Source organism: Pseudophryne corroboree, chromosome 8 (genome assembly GCF_028390025.1).
Source record: "Pseudophryne corroboree isolate aPseCor3 chromosome 8, aPseCor3.hap2, whole genome shotgun sequence".
In the NCBI taxonomy this organism is placed as follows: domain Eukaryota; kingdom Metazoa; phylum Chordata; class Amphibia; order Anura; family Myobatrachidae; genus Pseudophryne; species Pseudophryne corroboree.
Window position 1 is genome coordinate 393,018,913 of NC_086451.1, and position 13,147 is coordinate 393,032,059.

A 13,147-nucleotide genomic window follows, 5' to 3' on the forward strand; every position below is an offset into this window, starting at 1 on the left:
AGCAGAGTCCCCCTTTTACACAGTACGGCAGACAGAGTCCCCTTTTTACACATTACGGCAGACAGAGTCCCTTTTTATACAGTATAGCAGGCAGAGCCCCCTTTTATACAGTACGGCAGGGAGAGTCCCCCTTTTACACAGTACGGCAGGCTGTCCCCCTTTTTACATAGTACAGCAGGCAGAGTGCCCCTTTTACACAGTATGGCAGGCAGAGTCCCCCTTTTTACATAGTACGGAAGGCAGAGTCCCCTTTTACACAGGCCAGGGGCGTAAGTACATACCAGATGTCCGGACATACATACATATATACACGCAAATACATATATGCACAGTGAACACAGCCACATATATACACATATATATATATATATACACACACACACCCAGTGACATATACACACACACCCAGCCACATACAGTATACACACACACACACACACACACACACACACACACACACAGCCATATATACACAGACACACACACAGATACATATACACACACACTTATCTGACACATTTATACTCTCTGTCTATCCCCACCGCGGCACTTTCCCCTGTCAGTCCCCTCTCTTCTCACCTCTCCTCATGCAGCCACTGCTGCCGCTGCTGGTCCTGCCTCTCCATGTGGGAGCAGGACAGTGGGTGCGGGAGCCGGGCACCAGCGGTCAGTAGGTGGGAGGCGGCAGCAGAAGTGTGGGGGCGGGATCCAGTCAGTGGGGGTCTGGAGGCTGGAGCCAGCACCCAACTGCCGCTGCTGGTCCTGCCTCTCCATGCAGGAGCAGGACAGTGGGTGCGGGAGCCGGGCAGCGGGGATCATGAGGCGGGAGCCTGCAGCCCACTGCCGCTGCTGGTCCTGCCTCTCCGTGTGGGAGCAGGACAGTGGGTGTGCGAGCCAGGCACCAGGGGTCAGGAAGCAGCAGCAGAAGTGTAGCTGCAGGAGCCGGGTAGCGGGGATCAGGAGGCGAGAGCCGGCATCCTAAGCGTGGGGGCAGAAGCGGCTTGTAATGAGTCAGTCTGACTCATTACAATGCCGCAGACTCTGGGCCCCCTGAACTGGGGTGCGGACAGTTGCGCCCTCAGGGCGACTGCGCTGTGTGCCAGGCACCACTGGCATACACGTAGTTATGGCCCTGTATGAATGCATTTCGTCTTTAGACCTAGGTCCCATCCCCAAGATATCTCATTATGGTATGCAAATATTCTACAATACAGAAAAATCAGAGATCCAAAATTCTTCTGTTGACAAGCATTTCTGATATGGTAGAACTCAACCTGTACAGCTATGAACCTACTTATCAGGTTTGTACACACACTTGGCTTGGAATATATGAAAAGATTTAGGGCCTAATTCAGACCCGATCGCTGCTGTGCGTTTTCGCACAGCGGGCGATCAGGTCTAAACTGCGCATGCGTATGCACCACAATGCGCAGGTGCGTTGCATGGGTACAAAGCGGATCGCCGCTCAGCGATGGTTTGTGCGACGAATCTGTTCGCACAGGCGTTCGCAAGGAGATTGACAGGAAGAGGGCGTTTGTGGGTGTCAACTGACCATTTTCAGGGAGTGTTTGGAAAAACGCAGGCGTGTCCAGGCATTTGCAGGGAGGGTTCCTGACGTCAGTTCTGGTCCCGGGCAGGCTGAAATGATTGCAGTTGCTGAGCAAGTCCTGGGCTGTGCAGACACTGCACAAAATCTGTTTGGATAGCTCTGCTACACATGCGTTCGCACACTTGCACAGCTATTTATTTATTTATTATTTATTACCAGTTATTTATATAGCGCACACATATTCCGCAGCGCTGCACAGAGAATATTTGCCCATTCACATCAGTCCCCGCCCCAGTGGAGCTTACAATCTATATTCCCTATCACATGTACACACAGACACATTCACGCTAGGGTTAATTTTGTTGGGAGCCAATTAACCTACCAGTATATTTTTTTGGATTGTGGGAGGAAACCGGAGTACCCGGAGGAAACCCACGCAAGTACGGGGAGAATATACAAACTCCACACAGTTAGGGCCATGGTGGGAATTGAACTCAGTGCTGTGAGGCAGTAACGCTAACCATTACTCCCCCTGTAGGTGGCGACTGTCTGATCGCAGCAGTGCAAAAATCGCCTGCTAGCGATAAGGTCTGAATTAGGCCCTTAGATGTTCTCTGATAAGCAATGTGTAATGTGGGATGTGGGATGGCAATCATTGTAAGCTTCAATGATATGGAAACTAAAAATATTCAATAAATCGCATACATGTGAATGCCCCATTGCTGTTCAATTGCCCCAATTCAGCCACATGTAGAGATGTACTTTAGCTGTAATGCACACAACTCTGAATTACTTGCTCATAGTTGCTTATGTTCATATCTGGTGCATGCACAGTGCTAAAATATTGCAAGAACCACCTTCAAAAAGGATAACTCTGACTCTGTCCCAAGGTATTTCTATCCAGTGGCAGGAAAAGGTGAATTAATGATTCATTTCACTTGTTTAAAATTGATTGCAACACATCTCACAGGAGCATCCTTTAGGGAATAAGAAAACAATCTCCAATTCTTCATTGAAATATTTATTAAACTCAGCAGTCAACTTTGGCTTCAAAGAGGAGGGAGGTCACTTGTATGGTGATGTGGGAGCAGTCCAGGTGCAGCCACATCTGGGAAAGAAATTGAATGAACAGGGAAATTCCATTTTAATGATGAATTACCTATTATATAAGTTTATTAAATAAAAACAGAAAAATCAATTTAACTTTGAAAATCAATAGAAATAAAAATAAATCTGTAACTTAATTTTATTTTAAGTCATCCAGTTGATATCACAGGCCAGCAAAATTGCGCTCATTGAAAATTATTTGCAATTTGATGACTGATTCTTATGGTTTTTGGCATGCTGATTTCATATATGACCACCATATTTCTCTATCATGCAAGGTTTGTACACAAGTGGATGCAAAAACATGGGGAAATCGCATAAAAATATGTTTTCTGATTGAAACATAACTGTATTTATTTGTAAAAATAAAAATAGTTTTATACACAGAATTATTGATAGAAATCCATTCTGATCATAGGTGCTGGAAGTGGGCAGCTTACTCACCCCAAATATTTGAGAGGCACCAGTCAAAGCACTGAGATGTGGGGTGCAGTGTGGCGCCATCTACAGTTAATATGGGAACGGTCAGGATGGAGAAAATACCCTTTCCGGCTGCTCCACCTCCTTCCTCCCAATAATCCTTCCCCACCTGCCTCCAGAGCCCTACTCCATGCTGCACCCAGCTCCTACCCCTAAAGCATGTGGCTGCTTACTGTGGGCCAGTGCCGTAACTAGGTGTGGGCGGATGATGCTTTGCCCATAGCACATTTGCGCTGTGGGTGCACCATCAACATCCACCCCATTTGGCAACCCCAAGCAGCACTACCTAATATCAAAGCAGCGCTGCGCCCAGCTCCTTCTCTGCTGGACGCAGCGCTGCGGAAATACTTTCAGGCGGCGGCAGCAGCACTCCCCCGCTCCCCCCCCCTTGACTCCAGCGGCGCACTGAAAACAGCCAGGACGCACCTCCGGCTCCTGGCGGGGAGCCGCACGGAGGATGTGCGTCACCCGCACGGAGATTTCCCCTGCCGCTGCCATGGCCGCCCACACTTCCAAAGAAGAGCAGCTCAGACCATCGTTGGGTGAGTGCTCTGAAGTAAGTAACTGTCTCCACTAACTCTGTGTCTCTCACATGGCTGAGGTGCTGACAGGTGGGGGGGGGGGGGAGTGTCACAGCCTGTGACGACCCCCCCTCCTGTCAGCACCCAAGGCATGTGAGACTCACAGGTAAGTATAATTCTCTCTCTCTCTCTCATGTGAAAAGAGGGGGACTGCTGCTGTAATGTGTAAAAAAATAAGAATTTACTTACCGATAATTCTATTTCTCGGAGTCCGTAGTGGATGCTGGGGTTCCTGAAAGGACCATGGGGAATAGCGGCTCCGCAGGAGACAGGGCACAAAAGTAAAGCTTTCCGATCAGGTGGTGTGCACTGGCTCCTCCCCCTATGACCCTCCTCCAAGCCAGTTAGGTACTGTGCCCGGACGAGCGTACACAATAAGGGAGGAATTTTGAATCCCGGGTAAGACTCATACCAGCCACACCAATCACACCGTACAACTTGTGATCTAAACCCAGTTAACAGTATGATAACAGCGGAGCCTCTGAAAAGATGGCTCACAACAATAATAACCCGATTTTTGTAACTATGTACAAGTATTGCAGATAATTCGCACTTGGGATGGGCGCCCAGCATCCACTACGGACTCCGAGAAATAGAATTATCGGTAAGTAAATTCTTATTTTCTCTATCGTCCTAGTGGATGCTGGGGTTCCTGAAAGGACCATGGGGATTATACCAAAGCTCCCAAACGGGCGGGAGAGTGCGGATGACTCTGCAGCACCGAATGAGAGAACTCCAGGTCCTCCTTAGCCAGGGTATCAAATTTGTAGAATTTAGCAAACGTGTTTGCCCCTGACCAAGTAGCTGCTCGGCAAAGTTGTAAAGCCGAGACCCCTCGGGCAGCCGCCCAAGATGAGCCCACCTTCCTTGTGGAATGGGCATTTACATATTTTGGCTGTGGCAGGCCTGCCACAGAATGTGCAAGCTGAATTGTATTACACATCCAACTAGCAATAGTCTGCTTAGAAGCAAGAGCACCCAGTTTGTTGGGTGCATACAGGATAACAGCAAGTCAGTTTTCCTGACTCCAGCCGTCCTGGAACACATTTTCAGGGCCCTGACAACATCCAGCAACTTGGAGTCCTCCAAGTCCCTAGTAGGTGCAAGGCACCCCAATAAGCTGGTTCAGGTGAAACACTGACACCACCTTAGGGAGAGAACTGGGGACGAGTCCGCAGCTCTGCCCTGTCCGAATGGACAAACAGATATGGGCTTTTTTGAGAAAAAACCACCAATTTGACACTCGCCTGGTCCAGGCCAGGGCTAAGAGCATGGTCACTTTTCATGTGAGATGCTTCAAATCCACAGATTTGACTGGTTTTAAACCAATGTGATTTGAGGAATCCCAGAACTACGTTGAGATCCCTCAGTGCCACTGGAGGCACAAAAGGGGGTTGTATATGCAATACTCCCTTGACAAACTTCTGGACTTCAGGAACTGAAGCCAATTCTTTCTGGAAGAAAATCGACAGGGCCGAAATTTGAACCTTAATGGACCCCAATTTGAGGCCCATAGACACTCCCGTTTGCAGGAAATGCAGGAAACGACCGAGTTGAAATTTCTTTGTGGGGCCTTCCTGGCCTCACACCACGCCATATTTTCGCCACATGTGGTGATAATGTTGTGCGGTCACCTCCTTTCTGGCTTTGACCAGGGTAGGAATGACCTCTTCCGGAATGCCTTTTTCCCTTAGGATCCGGCTTTCCACCGCCATGCCGACAAACGCAGCTGCGGTAAGTCTTGGAACAGACATGGTACTTGCTGAAGCAAGTCCCTTCTTAGTGGCAGAGGCCATAAGACCTCTGTAAGCATCTCTTGAAGTTCCGGGTACCAAGTCCTTCTTGGCCAATCCGGAGCCATGAGTATAGTTCTTACTCCTCTACGTCTTATAATTCTCAGCACCTTAGGTATGAGAAGCAGAGGAGGGAACACATACACGACTGGTACACCCACGGTGTTACCAGAACGTCCACAGCTATTGCCTGAGGGTCTCTTGACCTGGCGCAATACCTGTCCCATTTTTTGTTCAGACGGGACGCCATCATGTCCACCTTTGGTATTTCCCAACGGTTTACAATCATGTGGAAAAAACTTCCCGATGAAGTTTCCACTCTCCCGGGTGGAGGTCGTGCCTGCTGAGGAAGTCTGCTTCCCAGTTTCCATTCCCGGGATGAAACACTGCTGACAGTGCTATCACATGATTTTCCGCCCAGCGAAAAGTCCTTGCAGTTTTTGCCATTGCCCTCCTGCTTCTTGTGTCGCCCTGTCTGTTTACGTGGGCGACTGCCGTGATGTTTTTCCCACTGGATCAATACCGGCTGACCTTGAAGCAGAGGTCTTGCTAAGCTTAGAGCATTATAAATTTACCCTTAGCTCCAGTATATTTATGTGGAGAAAAGTCTCCAGACTTGATCACACTCCCTGGAAATGTTTTCCTTGTGTGACTGCTCCCCAGCCTCTCGGGCTGGGCTCCGTGGTCACCAGCATCCAATCCTGAATGCCGAATCTGCGGCCCTCTAGAAGATGAGCACTCTATAACCACCACAGGAGAGACACCCTTGTCCTTGGATATAGGGTTATCCGCTGATGCATCTGAAGATGCGATCCGGACCATTTGTCCAGCAGATCCCACTGAAAAGTTCTTGCGTGAAATCTGTCGAATGGAATTGCTTCGTAGGAAGCCACCATTTTTACCAGGACCCTTGTGCAATGATGCACTGTTTTTAGGAGGTTCCTGACTAGCTCGGATAACTCCCTGGCTTTCTCTTCCGGGAGAAACACCTTTTTCTGGACTGTGTCCAGAATCATCCCTAGGCACAGCAGACGTGTCGTCGGGATCAGCTGCGATTTTGGAATATTTAGAATCCACCCGTGCTGTTGTAGCAGTATCCGAGATAGTGCTACTCCGACCTCCAACTGTTCCCTGGACTATGCCCTTATCAGGAGATCGTCCAAGTAAGGGATAATTAAGACGCCTTTTCTTCGAAGAAGAATCATCATTTCGGCCATTACCTTGGTAAAGACCCGGGGTGCCGTGGACAATCCAAACGGCAGCGTCTGAAACTGATAGTGACAGTTCTGCACCACGAACCTGAGGTACCCTTAGTGAGAAGGGCAAATTTGGGACATAGAGGTAAGCATCCCTGATGTCCCGGGACACTATATAGTCCCCTTCTTCCTGGTTCGTTATCACTGCTCTGAGTGACTCCATCTTGATTTGAACCTTTGTAAGTGTTCAAAAAAATTTTTAGAATAAGTCTCACCTAGCCTTCTGGCTTCAGTACCACAATATAGTGTGGAATAATACCCCTTTCTTGTAGTAGGAGGGGTAATTTAATTATCACCTGCTGGGAATACAGCTTGTGAATTTTTTCCCATACTGCCTCCTTGTCGGAGGGAGACCTTGGTAAAGCAGACTTCAGGAGCCTGCGAAGGGGAAACGTCTCGACATTCCAATCTGTACCCCTGGGATACTACTTGTAGGATCCAGGGGTCCTGTACGGTCTCAGCGCCATGCTGAGAACTTGTCAGAAGCGGTGGAACGCTTCTGTTCCTGGGAATGGGCTGCCTGCTGCAGTCTTCTTCCCTTTCCTCTATCCCTGGGCAGATATGATCTTATAGGGACGAAAGGATTGAGGCTGAAAAGACGGTGTCTTTTTCTGCAGAGATGTGACTTAGGGTAAAAACGGTGGATTTTCCAGCAGTTGCCGTGGCCACCAGGTCCGATGGACCGACCCCAAATAACTCCTTTATACGGCAATACACCTTTGTGCCGTTTGGAATCTGCATCACCTGACCACTGTCGTGTCCATAAACATCTTCTGGCAGATATGGACATCGCACTTACTCTTGATGCCAGAGTGCAAATATCCCTCTGTGCATCTCGCATATATAGAAATGCATCCTTTAAATGCTCTATAGTCAATAAAATACTGTCCCTGTCAAGGGTATCAATATTTTTAGTCAGGGAATCCGACCAAGCCACCCCAGCTCTGCACATCCAGGCTGAGGCGATCGCTGGTCGCAGTATAACACCAGTATGTGTGTATATACTTTTTATGATATTTTCCAGCCTCCCGTCAGCTGGTCCTTGAGGACGGCCCTATCTATAGACGGTACCGCCACTTGTTTTGATAAGCGTGTGAGCGCCTTATCCACCCTAAGGGGTGTTTTCCAACGCGCCCTAACTTCTGGCGGGAAAGGGTATACCGCCCATAATTTTCTATCGGGGGGAACCCACGCATCATCACACACTTTATTTAATTTATCTGATTCAGGAAAAACTATGGTAGTTTTTTCACATCCCACATAATACCCTCTTTTGTGGTACTTGTAGTATCAGAAATATGTAACACCTCCTTCATTGCCTTTAACGTGTGGCCCTAATAAGGAATACGTTTGTTTATTCACCGTCGACACTGGATTCAGTGTCCCTGTCTGTGTCTGTGTCGACCGACTAAAGTAAACGGGCGTTTTAAAACCCCTGACGGTGTTTTTGAGACGTCTGGACCGGTACTAATTGTTTGTCGGCCGTCTCATGTCGTCAACCGACCTTGCAGCGTGTTGACATTATCACGTAATTCCCTAAATAAGCCATCCATTCCGGTGTCGACTCCCTAGAGAGTGACATCACCATTACAGGCAATTGCTCCGCCTCCTCACCAACATCGTCCTCCTACATGTCGACACACACGTACCGACACACAGCACACACACAGGGAATGCTCTGATAGAGGACAGGACCCACTAGCCCTTTGGAGAGACAGAGGGAGAGTTTGCCAGCACACACCAAAAACGCTATAATTTTATATAGGGACAACCTTATATAAGTGTTTCTCCCTAATAGCATCTTTATATAGATATTTATATCGCCAATTAGTGCCCCCCCTCTCTGTTTAAACCCTGTTTCTGTAGTGCAGTGCAGGGGAGAGCCTGGGAGCCTTCTCTCCAGCCTTTCTGTGAGAGAAAATGGCGCTGTGTGCTGAGGAGATAGGCCCCGCCCCTTTTCCGGCGGCCTCGTCTCCCGCTCTTTAGTGAAGTTTGGCAGGGGTTAAATATCTCCATATAGCCTCTGGGGGCTATATGTGAGGTATTTTTAGCCAGTATATAGGTTTACATTTGCCTCCCAGGGCGCCCCCCCCCCAGCGCCCTGCACCCTCAGTGACTGCGTGTGAAGTGTGCTGAGAGGAAAATGGCGCACAGCTGCAGTGCTGTGCGCTACCTTTAGAAGACTGCAAGGGTCTTCAGCCGCCGATTCTGGACCTCTTCTTACTTCAGCATCTGCAAGGGGGCCGGCGGCGCGGCTCCGGTGACCATCCAGGCTGTACCTGTGATCGTCCCTCTGGAGCTGATGTCCAGTAGCCAAGAAGCCAATCCATCCTGCACGCAGGTGAGTTCACTTCTTCTCCCCTCTGTCCCTCGTTGCAGTGATCCTGTTGCCAGCAGGACTCACTGTAAAATAAAAAACCTAAGCTAAACTTTCTCTAAGCAGCTCTTTAGGAGAGCCACCTAGAATTGCACCCTTCTCGGCCGGGCACAAAAATCTAACTGGCTTGGAGGAGGGTCATAGGGGGAGGAGCCAGTGCACACCACCTGATCGGAAAGCTTTACTTTTGTGCCCTGTCTCCTGCGGAGCCGCTATTCCCCATGGTCCTTTCAGGAACCCCAGCATCCACTAGGACGATAGAGAAAAGGGGGATTGTGCCTGCCTAATGTGTAAAAATCTGGGAGCCTACCGTTATATGTAAAAAGGGGGACTCTGCCTGACATAATGTGTAAAATGGGGGTCTCTGTTGCAGTAATGTGTAAAAAAGGGGGACTGTCTGCTGTAATGTGTAAAAAGGGGGGCGCTGTCTGCCGTAATGTGTAAAAAGGGGGACGCTGTCTGCCGTAATGTGTAAAAGGGTCTCTACCTGGTGTAGTGGTGCTACTATGCGGCATAATGTGAATAATGGAGACTACTGTGCACCGTTATATTAATTGGTATAATTTTGTGGCCACGTCCCTATATTTTTTGCCCGCGCCTATGGCGTGCACTGCCCCTCTTTTACATAGAAGTGGGGGGGGGGCTTCAATGCTGTTTCTTGCACACAGCGCTAAAATGTCTAGTTACGGCACTGCTGTGGGCTGACACCTCCTCTGGGACCAGCCCTGCACCCTTCCACCTCCCACTTCATATGTTCCTCACCTCTTCCCCCTCAGTTTCCCTTTATCCTCCCACCCACTTCCCTTGCAACATCCCCCCATTTCTAACCATGTTCATCTGAAAATGTACCCTATAAAGTCTCATTACCTTCCATGCACAGCCTCAGCCTGGGTGTAAGCTATGAGTGGATCCTCTCTCTTCTTCTTCTACATATAGTCACTCACATATTACAGTTATGGTTTGGGGCAAATTTCTTATAATCATTTTATGGTAAATCACCTGAAAAATTAGGGTACCCTTAAAAGATAAGGGTCTCCTTAAAGTATTACATGGGTTCCTCACTTTCTTTGTTTCCCATCACAATAACAATGACGTTAGCTATTGTAGTCTCTGGGTAACATATTGCACAATTTATTGGGAGAGGGATTGTCCATATCCCTCCCCGGTAACAGCCAGTGGTGCATGTACTGCTATTATCTGCATTTCCCATAGTGTCCTCTATGGTGTTTTTTACATATTTGTGTGCACATATATCTCATGTAGGTGATGTGGCTGGTAACCAGCTGCCCATGAGGAGGCAACATTCAGCAATTTAGAGGCGCCAAAATGAAATTTTATCTTGTCCCCCCAACCAAAAAAGTTGTGGCGTCCCTGATTCTGACATTGTAAAAAACATTAAAATTGTTTTATGCATGTTTACATGTCCTTATACTACATTTTCCTTTTCCTTTGCCTCTCAAAGCTCATTTTGGTTCTTTTTCTCTTGTAGACAGCTTGCGAATCTTCTCTGTATAGCGTCCAATAGTAGTCCACAATTGTGTAGCCATTCCACATATCCTAGTACAGTATATGTGTTCCATCCCCTTGATATCTTGATGAAATCTTTCTCCCTGCTCTTTACTTACAGAAACAAGATTTTTGTGCAAAATAGTAAAAATGAGAATTCAGGAATTTTCTTCATTATGACTTATGGCACCTAGTATAATCACCAAGTAACCAAACCACCCCTCTCCATCTTTGTTTTTAGAAATGTTCTTCAAAACTTGATCAAATGATAATATTAAAAAAAATTCTCATAGAGTTAAAATTACATTTTTGTTTTAAAATTTAATACAATAATTCTGGAAATACTGAAAATTAGAATCTGAGTTTGTGGAAAAATGGTACAGTATGTGATAGAACATTTTAGTATCTTTTCTGAAAATAGCAACTAGAAACCAGAAAAATCAGTTGTTTGTTTTCAATTTGTCCTTTGCAGGCCTGTGTATTTTGTGATGGCATTTGAAGGCTGTGTGCTATATATTGTGTTTCATTGTGTTACTGTATGGAAATAGGATACAGTGTATCTCTAATGCACTTAGAAAGTCTAAGGTGCTCATTTATCAACAAGTGACAAAACTCAAAAGGAAATAAGGCAACAGACCAAAGGCAACACGGAATAATAGTAATGCAAACCAATAGTCCACAAGGCCAAAGATGACAAAATGAAGTCCACACCCTCATATTATCCTCCCACACCCTCAACCTGCCCCTTGGACCCCCTCCCCTCCCATCTTTTCCGCTCCCCCCCCCACCCCACTGCCTGCTCCCACCTTGCTGACCTCATTAACCTATCGCTCTCTACTGGCATCTTTCCCTCACCATTAAAACATGCTCTGTTGTCCCCTATTCTCAAAAAAACAACCTCGACCCTTCATCACTAACTAGTTACCGCCCCATCTCTCTTCTCCCTTTTGCCTCCAAACTACTTGAACGACTGGTCTACAGCCGTGTCACAAGCTACCTCTCTGACCACTACATACTTGATCCACTAGAATCTGGCTTTCACCCACTCCACCGAGACTGCCCTAGAGAAAGTTGGTTCCGATATGAATGGTCGACAGTCATTAGGTTGACCATTATTGGTCGGCATTGGCATGATCGACATGGACAAATGGTCGACACATGGAAATGGTCGACACATGAAAAGGTCAGCATGAGTTTTTTTACGGTTTTTGGTGTCGTTTTCTGCGTAAAGTGATGAGGAACCCCAATTAGTGCACCGCGTCCCCTCTCATGGCTCGCTTCACTTGCCATGCTGCGGGCAAGGTGCCTCGCTCTGCTACTGCTGCGCTCGGCACAGATTACCGTTCCCAATCGTAGTCCACATGGATTGTAAAGTATGGAAAAGTTCCCCAAAAGAAAAAAAATGGGAAAAAATCATGTTGACCTTTTCATGCGTCAACCTTTCATGTGTAGACCGTTTGCATGTGTCGACCATGTGTCCATGTCGACCATGTCAATGTCAACCAATAGTGGTCGACCTAATGATTATCGATCATAACATGGTCGACCATCCAAACGGATACCGTGAAAGTCACCAATGACCTGCTTTCGGACAAATCCAAGGGCCACTTCTCTTTGCTCATCCTTCTGGACCTCTCTGCTGCCTTTGACACCATGGATCACCCTCTCCTCCTCCGCACACTCCAAAACATTGGCCTCTCTAGCACCATCCTTGACTGGTTTACCTCATATCTCACTAACCGCTCCTTCTCTGTGTCTGCCTCTGGAACCACCTCACACCCTTCCATCCTTCCTGTTGGTGTCCCTCAGGGTTCTGTCCTAGGCCCCCTTCTGTTCTCTCTGTACACATCTTCCCTTGGTGCGCTCATTAACTCCTTTGGCCTTCAATACCACCTCTATGCTGATGACACACAACTCTACCTCTCCTCTCCTGATCTGTCCCCCTCTGTCCTCTCTCAGGTCACCAGCTGCCTCTATGCCTTCTCCTCCTGGATGTCTGAGCGCTCTCTGAAGCTCAACATGGACAAAACTGAACTCATTATATTTCCCCCAGCCAGAGCAACACCCCCTACAAATATCTCTATCACTGTTGACAACACTATCCTCTTCCCCGTTCCCCAACTCCGCTGCCTGGGCTTCACTCTTGACTCCTCCCTCTCCTTTGCACCCTACATCCAAGCTCTGGCGGAATCTTGTCAGTTCCAGCTAAGCAACATTGCTCGCATCAGGCCATTTCTCTCCCAGAGTGCAACTAAACTTATCATCCACTCACTGGTCATCTCACGACTCGACTACTGCAATGTTCTCCTCACTGGCCTCACTTCCTCCCACCTCGCTCCCCTCCAATCTGTCCTCAACTCCGCAGCTAGGCTCATTTTCCTCTCCTGCCACTCCTCTTCTGCCACTCCCCTTCAACAAAATCTACACTGGTTCCCATTCCCCTACAGAATCCTCTACAAACTCATCACCCTCACATACAAGGCCATCTCTAATTCCAC